At 40.0% G+C, this 12408-nt stretch overlaps 1 long non-coding RNA gene across 8 annotated transcripts; it reads right to left on the minus strand.

Annotated features, from left to right (window-relative positions):
- Positions 1 to 318: 318 nt before the first annotated feature.
- LOC121533784 lies at positions 319 to 5443 on the minus strand. 8 transcript variants are annotated; one of them, XR_006657145.1, is made up of 6 exons: positions 5325 to 5443; positions 3627 to 3687; positions 2555 to 2929; positions 1551 to 2248; positions 1350 to 1461; positions 319 to 1127 (listed from the first exon to the last, which is right to left on the minus strand). It is a non-coding gene; the product is annotated as an uncharacterized LOC121533784 (long non-coding RNA). The 8 variants fall into 8 exon arrangements; XR_006657149.1 differs by having other exon boundaries at positions 2555 to 2668; positions 2858 to 2929; positions 3627 to 5443; XR_006657147.1 differs by having other exon boundaries at positions 2555 to 2654; positions 2849 to 2929; positions 3627 to 5443.
- Between the last annotated feature and the right edge of the window lie 6965 nt (positions 5444 to 12408).

The following is a 12408-nucleotide window of genomic DNA, read 5'->3' on the forward strand; positions in this document are numbered from 1 at the left end:
TAGGAAGGACGCTTGTATCTTTGTAAGGAATGGGTGTATTGATACACTATCCAAAGTGTAATTAATATCTTCACCATGCTCAAAGGGATGTTTAATGTCTGCTTTTTCTTTTTTTGCCCATCAACCAATAGGTGCCCTTCTTTGCGAGGCATTGGAAAACCATCCTGGTCTTTGAGGTTCGAATCTATGTTTGAAATTCACTACTCGACTGAGGGACCATACAGATAATTGTATGTGTGGTGTACAGAGATGAGGTAGTCATTCAAAAATCATTTTAAACACTATTATTGCACACAGACTGAGCCCATGCAACTTATGTGACTTGTTAAGCAACCTTTTACTCCTAAACTTATTTAGGCTTGACATTATAAAGGGGTTGACTAATTATTTACTCAAGACATTTCAGCTTTTCAATTGTAATTAATTTGTAAAAATTCAGAAAAACATTCACTTCGACATTATGCTGTATTGTGGGTAGGCCAGTGACAAAAAATCTCATTTTAATCAATAAGAAATTCATTCTGTAACACAAACAACTCAATATTAGGAAGGTGTTCCTAAAGTTTGACACATTTTCATCATCATAACATGTTTGTTCGACACGTGGGGCAATTATCGGTAAGGAAGCAAATCACATTACTCAGAGCGTATCTATAGCTAGGTTTCCATCCAATCGGCAAAAGATTTTCATGTGAATACTCTAGAATCCGCATATAGAAAATATGTGCATTTTCCCACCAGTGGTGTGTTTTCACCAAATTGTATTTTTTAGACGTCAATATGACATGCCTCTCACAGCAGCAATGGTCACTGCAAATCAATCCATATGTATAGTACTTTACACCACTATATCACAATATTTAAAATACAGTAGGCAAAATATCCTAGGGTCCTATTAACAATAACTGTTGAACATTTATTTTGTGTAAAATCACATCAATAAAGAAATACAATTTCTAGGTCTAATAGCATAACAAGAAATCATTTTTGTGGCCGTCCTCCACTCCCGCATCTGTCCGGTGCATACTTTAGCACCAGTCCGAGGTCCCTTTACACCTGCACCTCCAGAGGAGTCGGGTCTCTTCGCCACCCGGCAGAGGTATTCAGCCATGTTGGCTCCAACCTGTCTATTAGAGAATATGCTTATAAAATGTTGAACCAATAATCATAGGACACACGGCAAGCTCACACCTGTGCACACACACAAAATGTGACCATTCCTATTGCTCAGAACATGCTATACTCATAAGTCTATCGATGTGTGCAGGATGTTAATCTGCATGGTGTTGAGTCACTTTGTCTGTGGTTTACAGTGTAAGACATACGTAATATTTCACATCTATACTTACAGCCTGTAGGTAAATTAATGATTTTCTGGCCTCAAGGATGTTTGAGCGGACATTCTTTCTCCCACCTTGGTACACTGGTGGTGGGAGCAGAGGCCATGTCGCCCTTTTTTATCTGGGGGAGAAAGTCATAACAAGGGTTAGTGGGAGTAAAAATCGATAAAAGTGGATGAATATTTAAGACTATTTTATTTCAATATGTACCTGCGGTAATCACGTCTGCCTCCAGCTCTGACAGCAGGATCTCAGCATGAATTTCCTTGCGGGCCAGACGCAGTAAATTCTCGGTGAAAACTGGCACCCAGTTTTCGGTCAGCTTTGTTGAACATCCAAAGTTGAGTCAATCAAAATCTGGAGCAATTTGGAGAACAGGTAGACAAACAAACCTATGAATTTGTTTATCATTTAGATTAGAAGGGTAGATTGAAAGGTAGCACTTTCAATGGCAAAATCTAAGCTGTACTGCACATCATTTTGTACATCAATGATACTGGCACAAGAATAGAAGTTATAATTAAATCATACATTTAATTCTACCTACTGACAAGTATGAGTATCAGGGTTGGGGTCAATTCCAAATCAAGACAATTCAGGAAGCACACTGAAATTCCAATGCTCTTCAATGCTTTTAATGACAACAATTTGGAATTGGGTTTCTTTCTAAACTGACTGGAATCGAAATGGAATTGACCCAAACCCTGATGAGTATACTTTAAATCATGTTTGGAAACGGATTTGACTTTAACCTTGTTGCTGGGGTGCTTACTATGAGCTACCATGCCTGGAGTATCCAGAAACCGTGATTGGAGATTTCCTCCATGGTCTTGGACCCGTTTTCATGTATCCACTTTGCCCTCTAGGTGGCCGTCTCCTTTAGGGGACACATCTGACCCTATTATGGGCTAAAAGTATTTAATGTCAAGTAACATTTCACTTGGGAAATCCCTCTTTCCCTAAATATAGTGAGTTGTGTATATCAACAAAGTTGCAGCTGATGTGTGAAAAACGGTAGACCATGAGGGAAACCATAAAACTCAAATGTGGCCTTTATATCATTATACGTCTATTTGGATCAATTAAAGCGCTCATTAACAACAAATAACATAATTAATACAGACGATCTGGTTTGTCTATTAATATCTTCCCCTTGGGAGGTAGTGTGTGTGTGTGTGTGTGTGTATACACACTCCATATACTCAAATATTTACCAGGCAAGACATGCTTGGTCTGTTATCTTCGGCGGCTGCAGCTGTAGAGTTGAGGCATTCCTCTTGGAAACCAGTAGAAGGACAGAGGCGTCATCCTTGGCTGTACCAAGCATCCTTGAAGATAAAAGTCTGTTTTTTTTTTTTAAAGACCCTTTGTGTTCAATATGGCTAGGATTTGGTAATACCAATAAAAAAGTATTACACCTCCAAGGACTCAATTTCGGTGGACATAGCCGATTCCGTGCATGATAGATAATGCAGTGAGTTTCAAAATTAAAACCTACAGTAACTTACAGCCTTTACCCTCTGAATCCTTGAGGCAAGGGAACTGTTCCACTAATGAAGACGCCAATTGTCTTTGTCTCAGATGTTGGGCTGAAAGAAAAGAGGGATAAACAGAAAAGACAACATTAATCAAAGGTACAATGTTTACAAAATAATCACAAAGTCACAATACCCGTCATTAGGAGCATTAATGATGTAACTACTGTAGAAAACTCATGTTTCTCCAAACCTTTCGATGAGGTGTGAAATCAACACTCTGTGTCTGATAGATTGGACTGTGTCTGTTTGATTGAGATGCAAGGGTGGCCGGTAGCGAAAGGTCGCTGGTTCGAATACTGGAGCCGACTAGGTGAGAAATATGGGATGTAGCTCAGTTGGTAGAGCATGGCGTTTGCAACGCCAGGGTTGTGTGGTTCGATTCCCACGTGTGGCCAGTATGAAAAAATTAATAAAAAATAATGTATGCACTCACTAACTGTAAGTCGCTCTGGATAAGAGCGTCTGCTAAATGACTAAAATGTAAATGTAAATATGTTGATGTGCCCTTGAGCAAGGCACTCAACCCTGATTGCTCCTATAAGTAACTCTAGATAAGCGTGTCTGCTAAATGACTTAAACGTAATGCATAGCCCTCCATTGAGCCTGGCCACAATGGCTTTGCCCTCCAGTGTTCTACTGAGTATTTCTCAAATATTCTGAAATAGAGATCCACAAAATGAAAATGTCTGTGTTCAAAACAGTTCCATTTGAGTCTTACACATGATCTGCAGCTAATAAAATAACTTACAAATGATGCCACAACAGTCTGGTGTTGGTCCAACAGGTTCTGCTGGTATATGATGCAGTGCCTTAAAGAAGAATAGAAAAAAAGTAATCAGTTACTGTTTCATATCGTCAAACTACATGATAGATAATACCTACAACAGCCATCCTGACAGCATAAGGAAGTAACTGGAAGTTGAGATGGTGTACTGCACTTAGATGTGTGCAGAGATCTTTACAGTTATTTGCATCTTTTTTTTTCTTCTAAAATATTTACTGAGCACTTACAGCTAACAGATGTGATGCAGGGCTCTACAGTGCGACCATTTTACTTGCATATGCGCCTACAAATAGAAATTCGAACTGAAAGTCAAGTAGGAGCACGTTCGAGTTGTGATTTATAGCAAAACATTTCTGCCGTAACTATTTTAAAAGTATTTTGTTTTCTGCTGTTTTGTATCATAGATGTAGCTAATCACAAAAATATCTATGAATCCCATATAGCCCACCTCGAGAAGCAACAGTGCCTGGGGGGCTGTGCGCACTGAGTGAAGTGCTGAAAGATTCATTTTTAGAAGCACACAGGCAGAAAGAAAGAGAGACATGCGAGTGCGAGGAAATGTTTTTATGATAAGAAATGACTAACAGTTGATGAATAAAAGGTTTCATTGTGCTCCTAAATGTCTATGTGTGCTCCTACATTTTTACTTAGGAGCACATCTTGTAAAAAAATTCAGCGTAGAGCCCTGTGATGCTTTTTTAATTTAAGTCTGAGGCCAAATGAGGCATTAGTGGGGCCAAATTAGGCATTAGTGGAGCCATCTAGCCAGGGGTGAAAATAGATTACATTTTTTACTGGTACGGGACACCCAAGTGAGCGCATGCATTTTTTTTTATACTATAAAAATTACAGGGTAGCCTACTCTGCTGACACTGAAAAACAGATCAATAAAAACGATGTTGTCTGATCCATATAATTGGCCTATGAAAAGGGGAGACACAAATACAATGTGACGTCCATCTAACCTGGAGGAGGAAATGATTGTCCAAAAACAAACAAAAGTGGCGCTGACCCAATGATAAAGACATTGAATATGCACAATCACCGATGGCCGATGTTCACTGCTGGTGCCAATAATAGGCTACTGTTCACTCAATTAAGGTAAGAATTTTTATAACAAAAAGACACATTTGAGTATATTCATTGTCATCTCTTTACAGCAATAGCCATTTGCTTTCCATACAGTTTTTCCACAATTGTATTTTTAAATAGTGTGATATGCCTGGCTGGGTCTCTCTGCTTTTCACTGACAGTCACAACTCAACAATCTATTTGGCATTTGCAGTGCGCACTGCCCAAATTGCGGGCCCTTCCGACTGTAGGCTATGCGATTTAAAACAATCCACAGCTTTTTCTTTAGAAGCTAATGATCCTCTGTGGCCAACTCATGCTTTCTTGTGTAGTAGCCTATGTTGAATTATTTTATTTATTTCTGTATAGACAGGAGTAAGCTAATTAGGCTATATCATTTTGGCAATTCAATTTACTTTAGGGAAAGCTTCCTCTAACCTTATGGACATGCCGCCTATGTCTTTTAATGTGGCATAAACACAACCAGTCATGATGTTTTCATCTGATTGTCAAACAATCACTTAACAAAGGCGCTCCTGTAGGCAACCCGCGCACATTGAAACTTGAAACTTGAAACATTCGTCAACTCACAAAATCATTTTAGCATCCAAACCCCAACAGTGCACTGTGCACCTGCAATTTAATGAATAGAAAGAGACATCTGTTATAATAAACCTATGTGTATTGTAATGACATTCTGCGATTGTCATTAGGCCTACACTTGCCTGAACTGATGCATCCACTGTTGTCCACGCGCGCCTCGGTCTCGGCCACTCATCTCAGCCTTGTCCATGAGCTTCTCGGCCATTCATCTCTGCCTTGACAAAATGTGTTCTTCTCAAATCACAACGCAACTTGGAGCGTATACCACCCGGTTTCCAGTCAATTAGCTCATTATTCAAGCGGTTGACATACAGTAATGTTAAATAATGGTGTAATAGCCTATAGTTTTTTGGGCATGTTGTGCTAATTGTAATAACGCTTCTGCATCTAGCATAATGAAAGCGTCCTCATTTACAGTATCTCCTCATCTGAAAAACAGAAAAGAGGGGGGCGGATCCTCCTCACAATGAAACGTCCTAATAACAATCACAATGATGAACTTACCTTCAAACTTTTGGAATAGACTCCAGATTCCACTCTTAAATGCTTTTCTTTCACAAAGCTGTCCATGAATCTCTAAAGAGAAAAATATCAATAATATTGTCACCAACTGATTACTTTTTCTTTCTCACACACACAAACATTGTATGATTTGTGCCCTTTGTCTTTGCTACTGAAGAACGCATAGGTTATTAATATTTTTTGCTTCCAGATCTCTCACTCTCTCTCTCGATCTCTCACACACACACGTCCAGACCCAGATCATATCATGGAAGTGCTCTGTCTTTTCTGCCAGTGGGGATGGGCCTGCAAGCAGATGGCCACTGACAGAGGAAGGGAAGAGAAGGGGTTTTGGAAAGCAGTCAAACACACACACATACACAGAGAGAGAGAAAACCAATGAGTAGACCAGCAGCAACTAACTAGCTTACATTAGCTAGCTCTTGGATGCATATAACATTAGCTTCCAACTTTGTTAATTTAACCCAGGCGGTCTAGCTAGATACTAGCTAGAAAAAGTAAAACTTAGCTGTCGTAGCTAGCTAGCTAACGCTAGCTGACTGAAACAGTGTCAGACAGCAGTCAAATGTCAGACTTAGCTAGCTAAAGTTAGCTACCTTTCTACAGACACTGGCATACAGTACCAGTCAAAAGTTTGGACACACCTACTCATTCCAGGGTTTTTCTTTATTTTTTACTATTTTCTACATTTGGTTGAGAGAATGCCAAGAGTGGGCAAAGCTGTCATCAAGGCAAGGGTGGATATTTGAAGAATCGCAAATGTAACATATATTTTGATGTGTTTAACACTTTTTGGGTTACTACATGATTCCATATGTGTTATTTCATAGTTTTACATTTACATTTTAGTCATTTAGCAGACGGTCTTATCCAGAGCGACTTACAGTTAAACACATATTTTTTTATACTGGCCCCCCGTGGGAATCGAACCCACAACCCTGGCGTTGCAAACACCATGCTCTATCAACTGAGCTACATCCCTGCCGGCCATTCCCTCCCCTACCCTGGACGACGCTGGGCCAATTGTGTGCCGCCCATGAGTCTCCCGGTCGCGGCCGGCTGCGACAGAGCCTGGATTCGAACCAGGATCTCTAGTGGCACAGTTAGCACTGCGATGCAGTGCCTTAGACCACTGCGCCACTCAGGAGTCAACAACCATAGTGATGTCTTCACTATTATTCTACAATGTAGAAAATAGTAAAAATAAAGAAAAACCTTTGACTGAGTAGGTGTGTCCAAACATTTGACTGGTACTGTAATTGTCAACCAGTTTCCCTGTGTCACTGACTTCTGACCAATCTTTCCTTTTCTCTACCAAGGTTAGATCAACAACAGGATATGGGCGTAACCATGGAGGAACATCCCCTATCACCACAGAAGGGCCAACCTCCAACTCCCTCAAACCCTCTCATCAGCAAGCTTTCCAACTGTCCAACCGAAACCACTGACTTTTCTACTAGTATATTGGATAATTAATTATCTCGGGTCGTCGGGACTAGTTACCATAGCCACAAAGTCATAAACGCTGCCTATTTCTACAATTTATATATTTTTTAATGTGATTTTTAAATTAACCCTAACATTAACCATAGTGCTAACCTTATGCCTAACCCTAACCTTAAATTAAGACCACAAATCTAAACGTTGTTTTCATAAATGTTTACAATATAGCCAATTTTTACTTTGTGTCTGTGGTAACTAGTGGAAAGCGTACTCTCAGGCCAAACTTGCCGGTTATCACCTTAACATGTGAAATAATGGGGCAGCAAAGCGAGACAATCTTGCATTTTGTGATTAAAACACCAAATTTGGCACAGATGTAGATTTATGGACACTGAAAAGATTCAGATATGGAGCCACCCCAGATTTGGCCCCTGGAGGCCATGGCATGTTACACAATGGCCACTGTTGATAATTTAATGTTATAGTTCTGAAGGCATTTTTTTTAGATAAATCCACCAAATGTGGCACAGAGTTAGATTAATGTACCCCAAAAATATTTAGATTTGGAGGCACTACAGCTTTGGCCCCTAGGGGCTGTGACAGCTATCTTACAAAATGCCTTTGACCCCAATTAGGCTAGATGTTACACTGTATGTTATAGTTTAGAGACCCATGTGTACATCTCCTAACATGCCTGTCATTGGTTGATATACGGCATTGGTTGATCTACAGGGCATCAGGTCCAAGCCACTAGTAAAAATGTGCTGGTTAGTTCCAGGGCTTTTGATGCTGTACTCATCCCTTATGGAGGGTGTATATTCTGTCTGTTGCTGTGCTTGGCTGCACTGATGCAATAATTATTATTTTGAATTATGATGTTGGAGGTTCCTTCGGGTGCAGGAAGTACACCTTCACCTCAACAGTCATACTAAACTCTGTCAGTAGCCTTGCACGAGCAAGACAGAACAGCTCATAGGAACCTAACTCCTGTTTATGTAGTGGACAGCTTGATGTACAGCCCCCTTGCCCCCAATCTATGTTTTTAATACTGTGGTGGTTCCAAGCAGAGACGTATAAGGTTCCATTTTTACTGTTTTTGGTATGACTCGGCTGGGGATCAAACCACCAACCTTCCAATCTCAGGGCAAACACTCTAACCACAACGCCACTGAGTTGGTTATATACTAAACTGTGACATGGCCTTTGATTTGTTCCAATTGCTGAACATATTCACCCAAAATTAGAAAACTAGTGTGTCATATCTTTGTTCATGAAACAGGTTGAAAGTAAACTGTGGCACAGTTCTGACTGAAACACAGCGTGAGAGAATTGTTCACAGCAATTGTGAACTATTTCAACGTAATGGCTGCAATATTTTCCCAGTTACAGCTGTATTTAGTCTGAATTTGCTCCTGCAATGCTCCTGATATGGGCATTGCAAAGTAGCTTTAGTAGCCATTTATTTACATGCTCATGTTACTGGTAGGATGTAAACCCCAGTCTCCTACTCCAGAACCAAATGTCTTAACCATTAGACCCAAAATATATTCAATCTTTGGCTAAGGGTGGTTTTAAGTCACAGGCTTAAAAATTTAAGGTTTGTAAAATAGTGGTACAGTCTGCAGCCTTTTAGTCAAATGGCTGCCACGGCCCCCAGGGGCCAAATCTGTGGGGGCTCTATATCAAAATCTTTTTAGGGTACCTAAATTTACCTCTGTGCCAAATTTGGTGTGTTCATCTCAAAATAGGACTTCTGAACTGTAAATTGTATTACTGTCTGTGGCAATTTCATAAGATAACTGCCATGCCCCCCAGTGGCCAAATCTGTGGTGACTCCGTATCTACATATTTTCAGGGTCCATAAACCTACTTCTGTTCCAAATGTGGTGTCTTTATCTCAAAACTGTCTTTCTGAATTGTAAAATAATGGCAGGCCCACCATTGGTGGCCATTTTGAAAAATGGTTGCCATGCCCCCCCCCCGGGGTGGCTCTATATCTAAATAGTTTCAGGGGGTCAGGTAGTAACTGAAAGGTAGCTGTTTCGAATCCCAGAGCTGACTCTGTTGATGTGCCCTTGGGCCTAATTTTTAATGGTGTCTGCTAAATGACTAAATGTAAACATTTTACATAAATCTATCTCTGTGCCAAAAATTGTACTTTTATCATAAAATGCACGATTGTTCCAGATTTTCCAGCATAGAAGCTTGAGGAGAAGATTCAGGGCTGTGCACACACCTTTTGGGGGCAAAGAAATTGAATAGCACCCCGGAAATGACATTTCCTGCAACTGTCGTCACAAACTCATTGAGAAATTATTACAAAAAAGGAGGGAAAGCAGCACAATCTTACAATCTGATGAGTAAAGTATTTTGCAAAACTATTTTGAAATTGAATAAATTCTGCACGTTAAAAATAACCAACACAATTCCAGTCAAAATAGAATATTGTAAGAAATACTGTAGCCTACCATTACTATATCCAACCCAACTCCAAATGTTGCCTGTCATTACAGCCATAAAACGCAAGATAGGCTACAGAAATAAACTGCATTTTACACCTGCATTTGGAGATTAAACTGGTCTTAAACTAGTCATATTTTGGTCATAATGATGTCACGACCAGAATGTACCCAGAATTAAATGTCAAAATGACGTGTTATGCCCATTGGGTTTGGTCTTGGAATAACAGCTCTCAGATACAGTGCGGGTAGACTGTGCGGGTATGGTCTACATGAGGAGATTATTATGGATACGAGTGAGAATAGTTTTATTTGTCAAACGGTAGTAAAGCATCCATCATTGAAGTGAGTTCAGTAAGTATTCATACCCCTAGACTTATTCCACATTTTGTTGTGTTACAGCCTGAATTCAAAATCTATTAAACCCATCTATAAACAATACCCCATAATGACAAAGAGAAAATATGTTTTTAGAATACAGCTGTGAGTCTTTCTGGGTAAGTCTCTAAGAGCTTTCCACACCTGGATTGTGCAACATTTGCCCCCTATTCTTATCAAAATTCTTCATGCTCTGCCAAATTGGTTGTTAATCATTGTTAGACAACCATTTCCAGGTCTTGCCATAGATTTTCTAGTAGATTTAAGTCGAAACTATAACTCGGCCACTCAGGAACCTTCACTGTCTTCTTAGTAAGCAACTCCAGTGTAGATTTGGCCTTGTGTTTTAGGTTATTGTCCTGCTGAAAGGTGAATTCATCTCCCAGTGTCTGGTAGAACACAGACTGAACCAGGTTTTCCTCTAGGATTTTGCTTGTGCTTAGCTCCATTCCGTTTCTTTTTTATCCTGAAATACTCCCCAGTCCTTAACGATTGCAATCATACCCATAACATGATGCAGCCAATACTATGCTTGAAAATATGAAGAGTGGTACTCAGTAATGTGTTGCGTTGGATTTGCCCCAAACATACTTTGTATTCAGGACAAAAAGTGAATTGCTTTGCCAAATTTTCTGCAGTATTACTTTAATGCCTTGTTTCGAACAGGATGCATGTTTTGAAATATTATTATTCTGTACAGGCTTCCTTCTTTTCACTCTGTCAATTCGGTTAGTATTGTGGAGTAACTACAATGTTGTTGATCCAACCTCAGTTATCTGCTATCACAGCCATTAAAATATGTAACTTTTTGAAAGTCCCTGAGCGCTTTTCTTCTTCTCCGGCAACTGAGTTAGGAAGGACACCTTTGTCTTTGTAGTGACTTGGTGTCTTAATACACCATCCAAAGTGTAATTAATAACTTCACCATGCTCAAAGGGATATTCAATGTGTGCTTTTTTTTTACCCATCTACCAATAGGTGTCCTTCTTTGCGAGGCATTGGAAAACCTCCCTGGTCTTTGTGGTTGAATCTGTGTTTGAAATTCACTACTCCACTGAGGCAACGTAATAATAATAATAATTGTAGGTATGGGGTACAGAGATGAGGTAGTCTTTCAAAAATCATATTACTATTGTTGCAGTGTCCATGCAACTTATGTGACATGAGCAAATGTTTACTCCTGAACATATTTAGGCTTGCCATAAGAAACGGGTTGAATAATTGACACAAGACATTTCAGCTTTTTTTTTTTTTTTTTTTATAACATCATTCCACTTTGACATTGTGGGGTATTGTGTGTAGGCCAGTGACACAACATCTCCATTTAATCTATTTTAAATTCAGGCTGTAACACAACAAAATGTGGAAATAGTCAAAGGGTGTGAATGCTTTCTGAAGGCACTGTTGTCACCATAATAAGACCCTCAATATTTATTGGAAAGGAGCATCAAGATCACAGAGCACTTTTACCACCCTGTGAAGTTCATCATAACTTATTTTATCTGTAGCCTAATAAACTGCATGGTTTCCCGAGTTGTAGTGGGAGGACCACACACCGTATCATCGCATGACTCCAAGTTTACTTCCATATGATGGTCATTATATCAATATTTGCACATGAAGGCGTTTCTACCGCCATTTCTCTCATATTTAATTTAACCGACAAAAAAAGATTCCACCATGTCGAACGAACAAATTATCTGTTGGTATTTATAAAATTGTAGGCTACCGAAACACCCTGTTTCCATCACAGCTGTCGTGATTTTATTTTATTACAGTATGACTTTACTGACATAAAATCTGTGGATGGAAACGTGGTTTGTATTCCTCCTTTTTTTTCCGTTAATATTATCAACAGTACACCAATACTCTCAAGAGTTAAACATTTTAGCCAGGAAACATAACAGTTATCAAGAAGAGACTGAGTCCATTTAGGGGAGAGTTATCCAGGCCAGGACCATGAGTTCTCTGCTGGCGCTGGGCCTTGTGTCCTGGCAGGAGAGGTGGTGGCGTGGGGGGTTATGTGCTTGGCAGTGCCCCAGAGGCAGCAGGGGGTGGAGGGACAGAGCGAGAGAGATTGACCCCAGTGTTTATCAGTAGTGGGGGTTGTTTGGGGGGTGACAGTGTCCCTCTCTGCTAGGGGCAATCCCGGCGACCACACAGCCACTGATCAGGACTGAGGGGAAACTGAAAAAAGAAATCCCGGCAAACGACAGGATGCACATGGCCCATGGAGAAGGATGGCTGGTTGAATACAGGAAATAGAAGAT

This window comes from Coregonus clupeaformis, chromosome 20, assembly GCF_020615455.1.
Source record: "Coregonus clupeaformis isolate EN_2021a chromosome 20, ASM2061545v1, whole genome shotgun sequence".
NCBI classification, from domain to species: domain Eukaryota; kingdom Metazoa; phylum Chordata; class Actinopteri; order Salmoniformes; family Salmonidae; genus Coregonus; species Coregonus clupeaformis.